General features: G+C 48.6%; 1 long non-coding RNA gene across 2 annotated transcripts in view; it reads right to left on the bottom strand.

Moving 5' to 3' along the window:
* Positions 1-16,510, bottom strand: part of LOC137561157 (uncharacterized) — a 317,944-nt gene that overhangs the window by 157,945 nt on the left and 143,489 nt on the right. For both annotated transcript variants that reach the window (XR_011029894.1, XR_011029893.1), the window contains exon 3: positions 7,930-8,089. This is a non-coding gene — a long non-coding RNA (uncharacterized lncRNA). The remainder of the gene's footprint in view (positions 1-7,929; positions 8,090-16,510) is intronic.

Below are 16,510 nucleotides of genomic sequence, written 5' to 3'. Positions count from 1 at the left end.
GTGTGGACCTGGCCCACAGTACAGTGCTCGGAAGAAGGCACGTCCCATCACCTCCCAAGATTGTCAGGACGTGGCTGAGTATTTAGCGACACAGAACACCTCATCTTGCTCAGCCACCAGCGCTACTACTAGCACCACTTCCGCTGCATTTGACACTTTGCAAGAATTATTTAGTGGTGAAATCACTGATGCACAGCCATTGTTGTTACAGCCAGATGAATTTTAACCAGCTCATATGTCTGAGTTACGCGGCAACACTATGGATGTAACGTGTAAGGAGGATGAAGGACTTACAAATGGTGCATGTTTGGATTTTTCTGAGGCAAGCAAAGCTGGGCAGGATGATTACGATGATGACAATGATACGGATCCTCTGTATGTTCCCAATAGAGGAGATGAAGAGGGGGACAGTTCAGAGGGGGAGTCAGAGAGTAGTAGGAGGAGAGAAGTTGCTGAAAGAAGCTGGGGCAGCTCTTCGTCAGAAACAGCTGGTGGCAGTGTCCAGCACCATGTATCGCCACCTATGTACAGCCAGCCAATTTTCCCTTCAGCATCAGCTGCTGAGGTCCCCATAGTGCCCACATCCCAGGGTGGCTCAGCGGTGTGGAAATTTTTTAATGTGTGTGCCTCAGATCGGAGCAAAGCCATCTGTTCATTCTGCCAACAAAAATTGAGCCGTGGAAAGGCCAACACTCACGTAGGGACAAGTACCTTACGAAGGCACCTTGAGAAAAGGCACAAACAGCAATGGGATGGCCACCTGAGCAAAAGCAGCAGCAGCACACAAAAGAAAAGTCACCCTCCTTCTCCTCTTTCCTCCTTCAGGTGCATCATCTGCTTCTGCCGCTTTCTCCCTTGCACCTTCACAGGCACCCTCCTCCACTCCGCCTCTGCCCTTGAGCGCTTCCTGCTCCTCTGCCCACAGCAGCAGTCAGGTGTCCGTGAAGGAAATGTTTGAGCGGAAGAAGCCAATTTCGGCCAGTCACCCCCTTGCCCGGCGTCTGACAGCTGGCGTGGCGGAACTGTTAGCTCGCCAGCTGTTACCATACCGGCTGGTGGACTCTGAGGCCTTCCATAAATTTGTGGCCATCGGGACACCGCAGTGGAAGATGTCAGGCCGCACTTATTTTTCTAGAAAGGCCATACCCCAACTGCACCGTGAAGTTGAGAGGCAAGTGGTGTCATCTCTTGCGAAGAGCGTTGGGTCAAGGGTACACCTGACCACGGATGCCTGGTCTGCCAAGCACGGGCAGGGCCGCTACATTACGTACACAGTCCATTGGGTCAACCTGGTGAACGATGGCAAGCAGGGCGCAGCGGACCAAATTGTGACACCTCCACGGCTTGCAGGCAGGCCTCCTGCCACCTCCTCTCCTCCTGCTACATGCTCTTCGCTGTCCTCCTCCTCCTTGGCTGAGTGGCAGTTCTCCTCTCCAGCTACACAGCCCCAGCTCCACAGGGCCTATGCTGCATGCCAGGTACGACGGTGTCACGCCATCTTAGACATGTCTTGCCTCAAAGCGGAGAGTCACACTGGAGCAGCTCTCCTGGCTGCTCTTAAGAAACAGGTGGATGAGTGGCTGACCCCGCACCACCTGGAGATAGGCAACGTGGTGTGCGACAACGGCAGCAATCTGCTTGCCGCTTTGCATATGGGGAAGCTGACACACATACCCTGCATGGCACATGTCATGAATCTAGTTGTTCAAAGATTTGTGTCAAAGTACCCTGGCTTAGCGGATGTCCTGAAGCAGGCCAGGAAGTTCTGTGGGCATTTGAGGCGGTCTTACACAGCCATGGCACGCTTTGCGGAAATTCAGCGGAAAAACAACTTGCCGGTGAGACACCTGATTTGCGATAGCCCGACTCGCTGGAATTCGACCCTGCTCATGTTCTCCCGCCTGCTAGAACAGAAGAAAGCCATCACCCAGTACCTCTACAACTACAGTAGAATGAAACAGTCTGGGAAGATGGGGATGTTCTGGCCCGACAACTGGACACTGATGAGAAATGCATGCAGGCTCATGCGGCCATTTGAGGAGGTGACCAACCTGGTGAGCCGCAGTGATCAAGTCGCACCATCAGCGACTTGATTCCCTACGCTTACTTCTTGGAGCGTGCTGTGCGTAGAGTGGCGGATGAAGCTGCGAATGAGCGTGACCAGGAACAGTTACGGCAGGAACAGGCATGGGACCAATTTTCATCAGACCCAGCTGTTTCCTCAACACCTGCGGCAGCACAGAGGGGGGAGGAGGAGGAAGAAGAGAAGTCGTGTGCAGAAGACGAGTCAGACTCAGAGGATGATGAGCAAGGTGTTTCTTTGGGGGAGGAGGAGGAGGGGACTTCGGCAGGAGAACAACCGCAGCAGGCGTCGCAGGGGGCTTGTGCTGCTCAACCTTCCCGTGGTATTGTTCGCGGCTGGGGGGAGGAGGTTGACTTACGTGACATCACTGAGGAAGAGCAAGAGGAGATGGATGGTACATCTGCATCCGACTTTGTGCAGATGTCGTCTTTTATGCTGTCCTGCCTGTTGAGGGACCCCCGTATAAAAAACCTCAAGGGGAATGAGCTGTACTGGGTGGCCACACTACTAGACCCTCGGTACAGGCACAAAGTGGCGGACCTGTTACCAACTTACCTGAAGGTGGAAAGGATGCAGCACATGCAGAACAAGCTGTCAACTATGCTTTACAATGCCTTTAAGGGTGATGGGACAGCACAACGCCAGTAAGGTACCACTGCCACTAATCCTCCTCCCGTGTCCACGCAGTCAAAGACAGGACGCTCCAGCGATCTCATGGTGATGTCGGACATGCGGACGTTCTTTAGTCCAACGCCTCGCCGTAGCCCTTCCGGATCCACCCTCCACCAATGCCTGGAACGGCAGGTAGCCGACTACCTGGCCTTAAGTGTGGATGTAGACACTGCTGTGAACAGCGATGAGGAACCCTTGAACTACTGGGTGCGCAGGCTTGACCTGTGGCCAGAGCTGTCCCAATTTGCCATCCAACTTCTCTCCTGCCCTGCCGCAAGCGTCCTGTCAGAAAGGACCTTCAGCGCAGCTGGAGGCATTGTCACTGAGAAGAGAAGTCGCCTAAGTCACAAAACTGTTAAGTACCTCACCTTTATCAAAATGAATGAGGCATGGATCCCGGAGGGCTGCTGCCCGCCCCAAGACTAAGACAGTCCCCGCACACACAGCATCTCTGCCTGCACGCCGTGTGACTGGCTGCCTGGCCTGCCCCAAGAAGACTAAGTCGCTCCCAGTCCCTCCACACAGCATGTCTGCCTGCAGGCCGCTTGACTACCTTCTCTGCCACCACCAACAGGGTCCGGGACTCCTGGCGGATTGCCGAATTTTTTAGGCCGCTGCTAGCAGCGGCCGCTGTAATAATTTTTCTGGTGCGTGTACATGACTGCCTAATTTTTCTGGCTGCACTGCGGGCAGCTGCAACAACAAAAGAAAAGGCATGTACATGCGCCCATTCCCCTTCGTGATCATTACCTTGCCGTGGTGAAGGGGCTTGTGTATCACAATGAAGCAATGACCGGCGCCTAGATGAGTGTCTCGGGGGGCACACCCACGATAATAAGGTCGTTGCCTCATTGTGGTCAGACCAAATTTGATCAGCTGGACAGTCACTGTTCTGTCATTCAGCTACATCAGCCAGGCGACCATATGGGCTGTAAAGCCATCAAAACCTGCACTCTCGCCATGGTGCGCACCAGTCCAGCACGGCCGTCACTACACAAACAGCTGTTTGTGGTGCGTTACACGGTGAGTTTGGTGTGTCAGTGTGAAGCAGTACCTTAATTACACTACCTGATTGATGTATACACAAGCAAGATGTTTTAAAGCACTTTAGGCCTGTCATTAAAGGGATACTGTAGGGGGGTCAGGGGAAAATGAGTTGAACTTACCCGGGGCTTCTAATGGTCCCCCGCAGACATCCTGTGTTGGTGCAGCCACTCACCGATGCTCCGGCCCCGCCTCCAGTTCACTTCTGGAATTTCTGACTTTAAAGTCAGAAAACCACTGCGCCTGCGTTGCCGTGTCCTCAATCCCGCTGATGTCATCAAGAGCGCACAGCGCAGGCCCAGTATGGTCTGTGTCTGCGCAGTACACTCCTGGTGACAGCAGCGGGAGCGAGGACACGGCAACGCAGGCGCAGTGGTTTTCTGACTTTAAAGTCAGAAATTCCAGAAGTGAACTGGAGGCGGGGCCGGAGCATCGGTGAGTGGCTGCGCCAACACAGGATGTCTGCGGGGGACCATTAGAAGCCCCGGGTAAGTTCAGCTCATTTTCCCCCGACCCCCCTACAGTATCCCTTTAAGCATTCATTGTGATTTCTGCCCTTAAAACGCTGCTTTGCGTCAAATCCAGATTTTTCCCGGGGACTTTTGGCATGTATCCCATTCCTCCACCTGGGGATCCAGGAGTTAGACCCCTTGAAACATCTTTTCCATCACTTTTGTGGCCAGCATAATTTTTTTTTTCAAAGTTCGCATCCCCATTGAAGTTTATTGCGGTTCGCGAACTTTTACGCGAACCGAACCTTACTCGGAAGTTCGCGAACCCGGTTCGCATACCTAAAATCGGAGGTTCGGCCCCACTCTACTCCCTACTCTCACACAGAACCCTCCCCTAACCCCCCAGGTGGTGCCTAACCCTAAGACCCCCTATGTGGTGCCTAATCCTAAAACCCTCAAGGTGGTGCCTAACCCTAAGACTCCCCAGGTGGTGCTTAACCCTAAGACCCCCCAGGTGGTGCCTAACCCTAAGACTCCCCTGGTGGTGCCTAACCATAAGACTCCCCTGGTGGTGCCTAACCCTAAGACTCCCCTGGTGGTGCCTAACCCTAAGACTCAACAGGTGGTGCTTACCCTAAGACTCCCCAGGTGGTACCTAACCCTATATCCCCCCTGGTGGTGCCTAACCCTAAACACCCCTAGTGGTGCCTAACCCAAATCCTCCCCTCCCCCGCTTGTGATGCCTAATCCTAACCCCCCCCCCCCCCCCTGCACCCCCAAATCAAAAATCTCGGCTATAAAAGGGTTCCCTTTTGTAGCAGAATCAAAAACCTTGTAGCCGAAAAGCTTGTAGCCGAATACAAAATATGGGCTACAAAGGGGTGCCCTACTGTAGTCGAAAACCTTGTAGCCGGAAAAAAATATTGGCTACAAAGGGCCACCCTGCTGTAGCCGTAAACCTTGTAGCCCAAAAAAATATGGGCTACAAAGGGGTGCCCAACTGTAGCCGAAAACCTTGTAGCCGAAAAAAATATGGGCTACAAAGGGGTGCTCTACTATAGCCGAAAGTAGCCAAATAAAATGTGGGCTACAAAGGGGTGCCCGCTTGTAGCCTATATCAAAACTCGGGCGCCCTTTTTCACCACCTTGTAGCTGATATTTGCAGAAATAACATTGATGTCTATGGAGGAGCCCTTTTCATACAGGCAGCTCAGGCGCCCTTTTCAACGAATCCCGATCTCCTAGGCAGCAGCGGTAAGAGCAGAACAAAAAAGGCTTTCCAGAATACCCCAGGCTGTGTTTTTCAATCTCTTGGGTACCTGTTTTCATATGTACATACACATAAGTCAACTGGTTTACCCCAAAATAATCTAATATTAAAAAAAAATATTAGATTATAATTATGGTAGGGATTAGATTGTGAGTTCCTCTGAGGACAGTCAGTGACATGACTATGTACTCTGTAAAGTGCTGCAGAAGATGTCAGTGCTATATAGATTCATCATTATAATAATATGGTGAGACATTGCACTATGACTATGGTAGCATTAGATTGGGAGCTCTTCTGAGGACAGTAATCTGTAAAGTGCTGAACATGTCAGTGCTACATACATACACAATAAAAATAGTTCCAAATGCTACTGGCTCCCCTGTAGTGTGCTCAGAGGGTAGTGTACTTTGTTGTTAGATGCTTATGCCCTCCTATTCACTCACTCATAGTGAAAGACAAACAAAACCTGCATCTCCCACTGTGCCCATTTCACACTTCAAACACTGTCCTTGTGAATTCAGTGAGAAGTGCAACCTGTGTGTCCCTGAAAGAGGAGAGGATCTTACTGCTGGGTAGCTTGTCATGGCAATCACAGTGCCTGACATTCTAACAGAGCAGAACACTGTCTGCTTCAGCTTGAAACAAAATGCTTCCTGTTTGTTTGTCGGCTCTGCAGACTCCTTCCAGCAGCATCACTACAGTACAGCAATTTGAGTGTAGGGCACTGTACACTGAATAGGGACCGTCTAGTGTCTACAAATCTACGTCTACAAATATTTGTATGAATCCTTATCAGTGGCTGAGCAGATGAGTCATTAGAACAATTGTGAAAACAGAAAACTTTTTATTTCCGTACACTTAGTTGTCAGTAATTCAGAACCGAAAAATGTTTTTTTTTCTAATCAGTTCTGTGTTTTGAAACACCTTTGGAGGGCTTGGAGAGGTTGAGGACAGCTATAAACCAGACCTTCTGCTTAGGAAGAGTCTATAAATCTGAACTCTGATTGATTCTTTATCAGTGGCTGGCCCTATGCATTAGAACAATTGCAAAGAGAGCAGAAGCCTATTTCTCTCCAAACCCATACAACAGTCTTTCAGGACAGGAATCTTTTCCCTGGACTGACAGCAAATTACTGTGCATTTCCCCATCATTGCGCTCCAAGCCACCACCTGAACTGTCTATGGGTTAAGACACCTCTGACTTATACTATAATTAAAGACACCTACACACTTATTTGCCATTTATGGGCCACAGCAGCCCTTTGTTTTTTGGGGTTTTACAAGACATGAACCAGAATATAATAAACCAATATTAACCAAACATAAACTTAAAGGGGCTCTGTGGGGGGAACCTGAGGATAAAAACCGCCACTTACCTGGGGCTTCTATCTGCCCCATGTAGCAGTAATGTCCCACGCCGTCCTCCTCCGATTTGGAGAGAGGTCATAGAAGGTGGAAGGTGGGCCCCTTGACACCCTCTAGGCCCCACATACCTGCCTAGGCCGCCTGGTGGATGATCCTGCTCTTCCTGCTTTTTTTTCTTGTGCTTACTTCTGCCTTTGAATTAACATCTATATCCAGTCTCCATTGCAGTTCACACACATTATGACACTATACCAAATGCACAGAGTTTGCAGAAGTAAAATCTCCCTTTAAACAATAAGTATATTGCCATTTGTCACCTATCATTGAATGTTCAAAGTCCTTCTTTAAAATGTTATACTGTATATATACAGTAATTGCTATGTATATCATACTCTGTTCTTTCATGATTGGGACTGTCTGTATCATTCTAGTTGACCTGGTCTTATGTTTCTCACGATTTGCATTCAGGGCTGAAGCAAGAAACAGGTAAACAGCAGCTTGTTAAACATCCCGCCGAATGTTCTGGCCCAAGCTTGTTCTGAAAGGGGTTAATTCTGCCAGAGAGGAAATAGCTGAAAGTATCAATCAAGTCATCAAAGCGAGCAATCTCCCTAACTAGATCTACATGTCTGTGAAGAGCTTGGTGTAATCAAGTCTCCAGCTCTCGCCGTGAGAAATCAGGGGGTATTATAAGCATGAAAGAAGCAGGGCTACCAAAGCTGCATAATCTCCATGTCTAATAGCCCACTCCAGCCGTGAAGGGCATGAGAGTGAGGGCAGGCAGAGAGGGTGGAAGATTAGCAATGAGATGAGAGTAGGCCCTCTGCCAGAGCATTGGCAAGCAAACGGAATATCTTCCTTCATCACAAATGTAATTACCGCTGACAAGCTTGCTATAATTTTAGGAAAATCGGTAGATGAGCCATTTTAGGAATTACACAAGACGGGTACAGATGTGACCTGTGCTACCTGCTGCCATTTTACAGGATGACACCATATTCTGAGACGTCACACTACATAGATTTCAACTAGGGCTTTCTTACCTTTTGACATTGCTTTGGAACACAGCCAGGGACAACATGGGAATAGGGATAGTGACAATCTACGTGTGTGCTTCCTGTGTGCAGACATCACTTCTTTTCTTTTATATATTCCAGATCACTGTCATAGAACAAGGAGAAAGTTTCAGCTCTACTTCCATTTCTGTAAAAAAAGAAAAAGAAAAAAAAGGACATTTTATTTCCCAACAACTAGTATATGTTTCTGCAATTTCGTATCACACAAGCTGCAAAGAAGGCTAGTATGGGAATATAGTGCTCCCCATCTCTTAGGGAAATATTTGCATGCATTCTGTATTTAAGGGTCAGTCAGTTCACCCAAACATGACTTTCAGTTGCAGACAGATTCTGACACACTAAGCCACTTAGTAACAATTTTACCTCCTGGGTCTATGACATGTCATCCCACATTGGTGTCTGGAAAAATAGTGGGATGAGGCAATAACTTGTAGTGAACTGAGCATTGAGTCAAGGCCGGATTTATACTTTTAGCATCCCTAGGCCAACTTTCTTGTTGCTTCCTCTCCATGTGCAGCGCCCCCCATGGCGTGTACTCTTTCATGTACAGCTCTCATGGGCAGCAGCACCCCATTTCCAGTCTCCCTTTTCAATTCATATCCTTGTTTTCCCTGTTCAGCCACCCCCCTCCTATGTTCAGCCACTCCCTCTTATATTCAGCCACCCCCTTGAGCTGCAGGTGCCCAAGGCCCAGGTCTTTCCAGAAATCCGGCCCTGCATTCAGTGAGGCACTCTATCCCCTCTTAAGGCCCCTTTCCACAGCATGCTCTTCAATGTGATTTTCAGAGTGCATGAAACTTACTGATTGCAAAGGCACTGGCTTTTTTATGCAAATGGTGGTATTCCCTTTCCACTGCTTGTGATGCAATGTGATCCGATTCTTGATTAGTTGCAAATGCAATATATGCTGCACTTCAGCTCCTCCAGCTCCTGCTACCAGGCCACCCCAGTTCCCAGACCTTTCGCGATGGTGGGGATCATGGGGGCTGTTTTTATGCCCCTAATTCCCAATCCTCCCACACCACTCTCGGTTGGAGTCCTCCAGGGCTCTGTTCTGGGCCCCCTACTCCTACATCTCCTCTATCGGCAAAGTCATCTGCTCCCTGGGCTTTAAATACCACCTATATGCCGATTATACCAAAATCTATCTCCACACCCCCGATCTCTCCCCCTCCACCATGGACAAGGTCTCCTCCTGCCTCTCAACCATATCCTCCTGGATGTCAGCTAGGTTCCTGAAGCTTAAGCTGGATAAAACTGAGCTCATAATTTCCCCGCCTCGCTCTGCACCACCACTCCCAGATATTCGCGTCACTATCAACAGCTCTACCATCCGCCCTACCTCCCAGGCCCGCTACCTGGGCGTCACCCTAGACTCTGCCCTCTCCTTTAGCCCACACATCCAAAATGTTACCAGAACGTGCAACTGCCACCTTCGCAACATCTCCAAAATCCACCCCTTTCTGACCTTGGACACTACCAAGCTTTTCATCCATGCCCTCATCTCCCGCCTTGACTATTGCAATGCCCTACTATCTGGCCTCCCCTTAAAACGTATTGCACTCCTTCAATCAGTCATGAATGCAGCAGCTAGACTTATCCCATCATCTTTTCCACCGCTCTGTTTACACTTCTCCCCTCTGTGAAGCCCTATACTGGCTCCCTATCTGCTTCAGGATCAGTTTTAAGGTTCTGCGCCTTACCTACAAATCTGTGAACAAGACCTGCCCAGCCTACTTTTCTGAGCTCGTTAACAGATATATACCTCCCCGCCCCCTGCGGTCCTCCAATGATCTCCGCCTGACCTCCCCACGCATTTCTCATTCCCATGCACGCTTACAATACTTCTCAAGAGCTGCCCCCACCCTATAGAACTCCCTTCTACTCCCCCTCAGACTCGATCCTTCCTTCAACACCTTCAAGCAAGCCCTCAAAACACATTTCTTTAAAATGGCCTACCCCACATCTACCACACTCTAACTCTCTATCAACCATCTTTTCCACAGTCCTATCTTATGTGTCCTTCCCCCACCCTTTAGATTGAAAGCCTTTGGCAGGGCCTCCCTCCTCCCTTAGTGTGTTCTTCTTAATTATACTACCCCAGCAATGACACCCTTCTTATGGACGAACTCGGACTTGTTTTGCCGGGTCTCTGTAAAACGCATTTTATACCCTGATTGCATGTATAACCTTGTGTTATGTTGTATAACTGTTTGCTACCTCTCTGTCTGTCACCCCTTGTTACAATGTATGTATCCCTATTTATTGTCCAGTGCTGCGTAATATGTTGGCGCTTTATAAATACAAATAATAATAACCCTCACCTCAAAGCCTACTAACAGTACATGTTTTGCAGGAAACTGCACATATTCACAGATGAAGTAATAAGGCCCTCAGCAATGTTGATTAACTACCTCTGTGGATTTCCGCAAAACATGCACTGTTGGTCATACTGTTGGCGGTATCCTTTAAAGGAGCACTCCAGCGAAAAAAGTAAGCAGTGAAAATCTGGCAGAACGGACAGGTTTTAGACTAGCCAATCTCCTCATTGGGCATTCTCAGGGTTATCATGGTTTTCGAAAGCATTCTAACTACCATAGAAAGCTGCCCGCCAGCCTCCCTACTCACACAATTTTGGCAGTTAGACTTATCAACTGCCATTCAGGAAATACTTTTGAAAACAAAGAGAATCCTGAAAATCCCCCATGAGGAGATGGGCTATTCCAAAACCTGTCGGTTCTGTCAGTTTATAACTGCTTACATTTTTCACTGGGGTTGTCCTTTAAGCTGCTTCTTCCACAAGAGTCTAACAAAGTTTGAAAGCAATAGTGAAATAATGCAGAAAAGTGCTGTTATCACTATGATCTTGGTATTCAATGACTGAATATTCATAGCAAGACTTTAGATGAGTCCTAGTTAGAGGTAAAAAAATACAGAGGTCACCACTGCAATCTACTGTGTTTCAATGAAAGTTTTGTGTATAGCTGGGAGCTACGTATCTGCAGTAATTAGAAACTTTTAAAACCTTATGTTGTGATTGATAGGCTTATTTGCATGGACGGTACAAGACCGAGGCTTGATTCATTGTTGGATGTTTGAGAATGCTGTAGAGCTACAGTCAATGTCAGTACTGGGAAACCTTAAATTTGTTAAGCAGACGATATGCTTACACTGCAGAATGCAATCTGCATCTCCCTGTCTGAAATATTAGTTTTGTCATGCTGTTTCATGTATATAAATGATGGTCCAACCCAGCAGTGAGATGTTATCCATAAACATTTTTCTAGCAGTGTACTTGCTGATTTAGTGCTGGATGTAGTCTTGCATCAATATCAATAGCATTATCCATCAGATGACACATCATGCACAGGAAAAGTGCCACAGAGTACGGACCTCCACTGGTTAATATTAACCCCTTCAATGCCACTGCTGGAACAAACAGGTCAACAATAATAACATTTGTAAAGTGCTGTACTCCCACAGGAGTACCAGTATTTACTGCAGTAGTAGAATATGTTATGGAGGAAACAGCTAAATGTTTTTAAATACCAGTGTAAATTCAGCGTTAAACACCTCCGATGAGGTAGATGTCCTTAGTGAGTGAGTGAGTGAGTGAGTGAGTGAGTGAGTGAGTGAGTGAGTGTAGTAGGAGTTCCAAAGGGTAGCACTATAACAGAAGGCTCTGGTTTCAAATATTTTGAGGTGGACAGAAGTGGCAATCAAGTTATTAGATCCTGATGAGTTGAGGTTTTCGGAAATGTGATTGGTGCAGTAGGTGCAACAAATCCTTTAGATAGCCAGGACCTATATTGCATAATAATTTGAATGTTAGTTTGACACTCTGAAAGAGGATCTATCTATTCTCCATTTTATGGATAATCAGTGGAATGAAAAAAAGAATCGCTATGTGGCATTGGCAGCTTTGTTAAGTTAACAGCCTGGCATTAGCATTCTCTAGTAACTGCAGGTGGTGTGGGTCCCTATTTGATAGATCTGTGTACCGGCATTGCAGTAGACCATATAATGATGTTTGAACTAGGGTTGGCAAATCCTCTGGGAATTGCGCAAAAGGTGGATCAGCGCATCACCATGCCGCCTCCGAATGGCCTACAATCAGAGGTGCGCTGAGCCCCTCCAGAAACTGCAAACGCACCTTGAACCCAAACAGAAGCTCTGCATATACACCAAAAGCAAGGCTGCTAAATGGGAGCAGCTGACCAAAAATGAATTAAATTAGTACATAGCAAATAAATGAACAGCGCTACTTAAAAACAGATAAGTGCCTACCTGCAAGAGAGTGCAAGCCCCACTTGTGGGATAAAATACACACCTAGTATACACATAACCTGTCTGCCACTGGAGGATGTTGGTTTCCTGTAACAGCTTGCATGCAACTTGTTAAGTACTCGTCCCTCCCACTGCGGAGAAGTCATCCCCCTATGGCAGGGGACCTAACACTAACTAAATCCTAACCTATGCATATGCATAGCCTGGGTGCACTACCAAGTAAAATCGAAAATTTAAAATTGCGCAAAAGGTGGATCAGCGCATCACCAGGCCGCCTCCGAATGGCCTACAATCAGAGGTGCGCTGAGGCCCCCCAGAAACTGCAAACGCACCTTGAACCCAAACAGAAGCTCTGCATCTACACCAAATCCTCTGGGGAGTAGGTATGGACCTGTTGCCCGGTCAGTTGGGCGCAGAGTGAGACAATTGATTTCTCACCCTGCCGCCACTGAAATTCCAGCCGCCGTTAAATGCTTTTCCCCATTCGAGCAACTCGGAGGGAAAAGTAATTTGGGATCAGTGTATTGCCAGCACCCCCATTACATTTAATAATAGCATTATGTTGACAATTACACAAAGACCTGTCTTTTTGTATAATGATTATTTACTAGACTTCAGCAGTTATCTCAAATCTCCATCAAGAATTAGAACAGTGGGGTTGATTCACTATAACAAATAGCGTGCCTTATCAGACATGCCTTATCAGAGTTGACATGCCTTATCAGAGTAGCATTGCGACCACTACAAGCGTATACCTGCTGCTAATTGGCAATGACGAGAGCTCCACTCGTTCTGCCCTGAGCCCCTGCGAGTCCTAACAATGTAAAGGACATTATCCCTGAACTTTGATTGGCCCAATAGGGTGCCTGTCACTTGACAGGAAACTTGACAGGCAGCCTATGGGGCCAAACCACGAGGATAATGTCCTTTAACCACTTGCCGACCGCCCACAGCCCATGGGCGGCGGCAAAGTGGATGCCTTAAGGACCGCAATACGCCTTAGGGCGTTGCGTCCTTTTCCTATGCCGGGGGAGCGATCGCGTCATTGATGACGCGCGCTTCCCCCGGCAACTGGCTCCGCCCACCCGCCGTAACATCCCGCCGGCCATACGGAAGCGCCGGCGGGATGTTAACCCCGCGATCGCCGCTACAAAGTGTATAATACACTTTGTAATGTATACAAAGTGTATTATACAGGCTGCCTTATGCCCTGGTGGTCCCAGTGTCGGAGGGACCACCAGGGCAGGCTGCAGCCACCCTAGTCTGCACCCAAACACACTGATCTGCCCCCCCCGCCCACTGATCGCCCACAGCACCCCTCAGACCCCCCCCTGCCCACCCCCCAGACCCCTGTTTGCACCCAATCACCCCCCTAATAACCCATCAATCACTCCCTGTCACTATCTATCAACGCTATTTTTTTTTATCTCCCCCCCTGCCCCCTGCCCCCTCCTGATCACCCCCCCACCCCTCAGATTCTCCCCAGGACCCCCCCCCCCAGACCCCCCCCCCCCCCCCCCCCTGTGTACTGTATGCATCTATCCCCCTTGATAACCTGTCAATCACCCATCAATCACCCATCAATCACCCATCAATCACCCCCTGTCACTGCCACCCAACAATCAGCCCCTAACCTGCCCCTTGCGGGCAATCTGATCACCCACCCACACCAATAGATCGCCCGCAGATCCGACATCAGATCACCTCCCAAATCCATTGTTTACATCTATTCTCTCCTCTAAACACCCACTAATTACCCATCAATCACCCATCAATCACCCCCTATCACCACCTGTCACTTTTACCTATCAGATCAGACCCTAATCTGCCCCTTGCGGGCACCCAATCACCCGCCAACACGCTGAGATTGCCCTCTGACCCCCCCTTATCAATTCGCCAGTGCATTAATTACATCTGTTCTTCCCTGTAATAACCCACTGATCACCTGTCAATCACCTGCCAATCACTTATCACCCATCAATCACCCCCTGTCACCCCCTGTCACTGCCACCCATCAATCAGCCCCTAACCTGCCCCTTGCGGGCAATCTGATCACCCACCCACACCTCACCCACCCACACCAATAGATCGCCCGCAGATCCGACATCAGATCACCTCCCAAATCCATTGTTTACATCTATTCTCTCCTCTAAACACCCACTAATTACCCATCGATCACCCCCTATCACCACCTGTCACTGTTACCTATCAGATCAGACCCTAATCTGCCCCTTGCGGGCACCCAATCACCCGCCCACACGCTCAGATTGCCCTCAGACCCCCCCTCCCCCCCTTATTAATTCGCCAGTGCATTAATTACATCTGGTCTTCCCTGTAATAATCCACTGATCACCTGTCAATCACCTGCCAATCACCTATCACCCATCAATCACCCCCTGTCACCCCCTGTCACTGCCACCCATCAATCAGCCCCTAACCTGCCCCTTGCGGGCAATTTGATCACCCACCCACACCAATAGATCGCCCGCAGATCCGACATCAGATCACCTCCCAAATCCATTGTTTACATCTATTCTCTCCTCTAAACACCCACTAATTACCCATCAATCACCCCCTATCACCACCTGTCACTTTTACCTATCAGATCAGACCCTAATCTGCCCCTTGCGGGCAACCAATCACCCGCCAACACGCTCAGATTGCCCTCTGACCCCCCCTTATCAATTTGCCAGTGCATTAATTACATCTGTTCTTCCCTGTAATAACCCACTGATCACCTGTCAATCACCTGCCAATCACCTATCACCCATCAATCACCCCCTGTCACTGCCACCCATCAATCAGCCCCTAACCTGCCCCTTGCGGGCAATCTGATCACCCACCCACACCATCCGATCGCCTGCAGACCCGCAGTCAGATCACCTCCCAAGTGCATTGCATCTGTTCTCTCCTCTAAACACCCACTAATTACCCATCAATCACCCCCTGTCACTTCTACCCATTAGATTAGACCCCCATCTGCCCCTAGGGCACCCAATCACCCGCCCACACCCTCAGACCCCAGCCCTGATCACCTCGCCATTGCATTACTTGCATCTATTCCCCCCACTAATCACACCTTGAGACACCCATCAATCACCTCCTGTCACTACCTGTCACCCCCTAGCACACCTACCCATCAGATCAGGCCCTAATTTGCCCCGTGTGGGCTCCTGATCACTCGGCCAAACCCTCAGATCCCCCTCAGACCCCCTTCCGATCACCTCCCCAGTGCATTGAGTGCATCTATTTTCACCTCTAATCACCCCCTGAGACACCCATCAATCACCTCCTGTCACCCCCCTAGCACTCCTATCCATCAGATCAGGCCCAATACAACCTGTCATCTAAAAGGCCACCCTGCTTATGACCGGTTCCACAAAATTCGGCCCCTCATAGACCACCTGTCATCAAAATTTGCAGATGCTTATACCCCTGAACAGTCATTTTGAGACATTTGGTTTCCAGACTACTCACGGTTTTGGGCCCGTAAAATGCCAGGGCGGTATAGGAACCCCACAAGTGACCCCATTTTAGAAAAAAGACACCCCAAGGTATTCTGTTAGGTGTATGACGAGTTCATAGAAGATTTTATTTTTTGTCAAAAGTTAGCGGAAATTGATTTTTATTGGGTTTTTTTCACAAAGTGTCATTTTTCACTAACTTGTGACTAAAAATAAAATCTTCGATGACCTCGCCATACACCTAATGGAATACCTTGGGGTGTCTTCTTTCTAAAATGGGGTCACTTGTGGGGTTCCTATACTGCCCTGGCATTTTAGGGGCCCTAAACCGTGAGGAGTAGTCTAGAAAACAAATGCCTCAAAATGACCTGTGAATAGGACGTTGGGCCCCTTAGCGCACCTAGGCTGCAAAAAAAAGTGTCACACATGTGGTATCGCCGTACTCAGGAGAAGTAGTATAATGTGTTTTGGGGTGTATTTTTACACATACCCATGCTGGGTGGGAGAAATCTCTCTGTAAATGGACAATTGTGTGTAAAAAAAATCAAACAATTGTCATGTACAGAGATATTTCTACCACCCAGCATGGGTATGTGTAAAAATACACCACAAAACACATTATACTACTTCTCCTGAGTACGGCGGTACCACATGTGTGGCACTTTTTTACACCCTAAGTGCGCTAAGGGGCCCAAAGTCCAATGAGTACCTTTAGGATTTCACAGGTCATTTTGCGACATTTAGTTTCAAGACTACTCCTCGCGGTTTAGGGCCCCTAAAATGCCAGGGCAGTATAG

This window comes from Hyperolius riggenbachi, chromosome 3 (genome assembly GCF_040937935.1).
Source record: "Hyperolius riggenbachi isolate aHypRig1 chromosome 3, aHypRig1.pri, whole genome shotgun sequence".
Lineage (NCBI taxonomy): Eukaryota > Metazoa > Chordata > Amphibia > Anura > Hyperoliidae > Hyperolius > Hyperolius riggenbachi.
The sequence above is the reverse complement of the archived record's forward strand: the minus strand, read 5'-3'. Positions and strand labels throughout refer to the sequence as shown.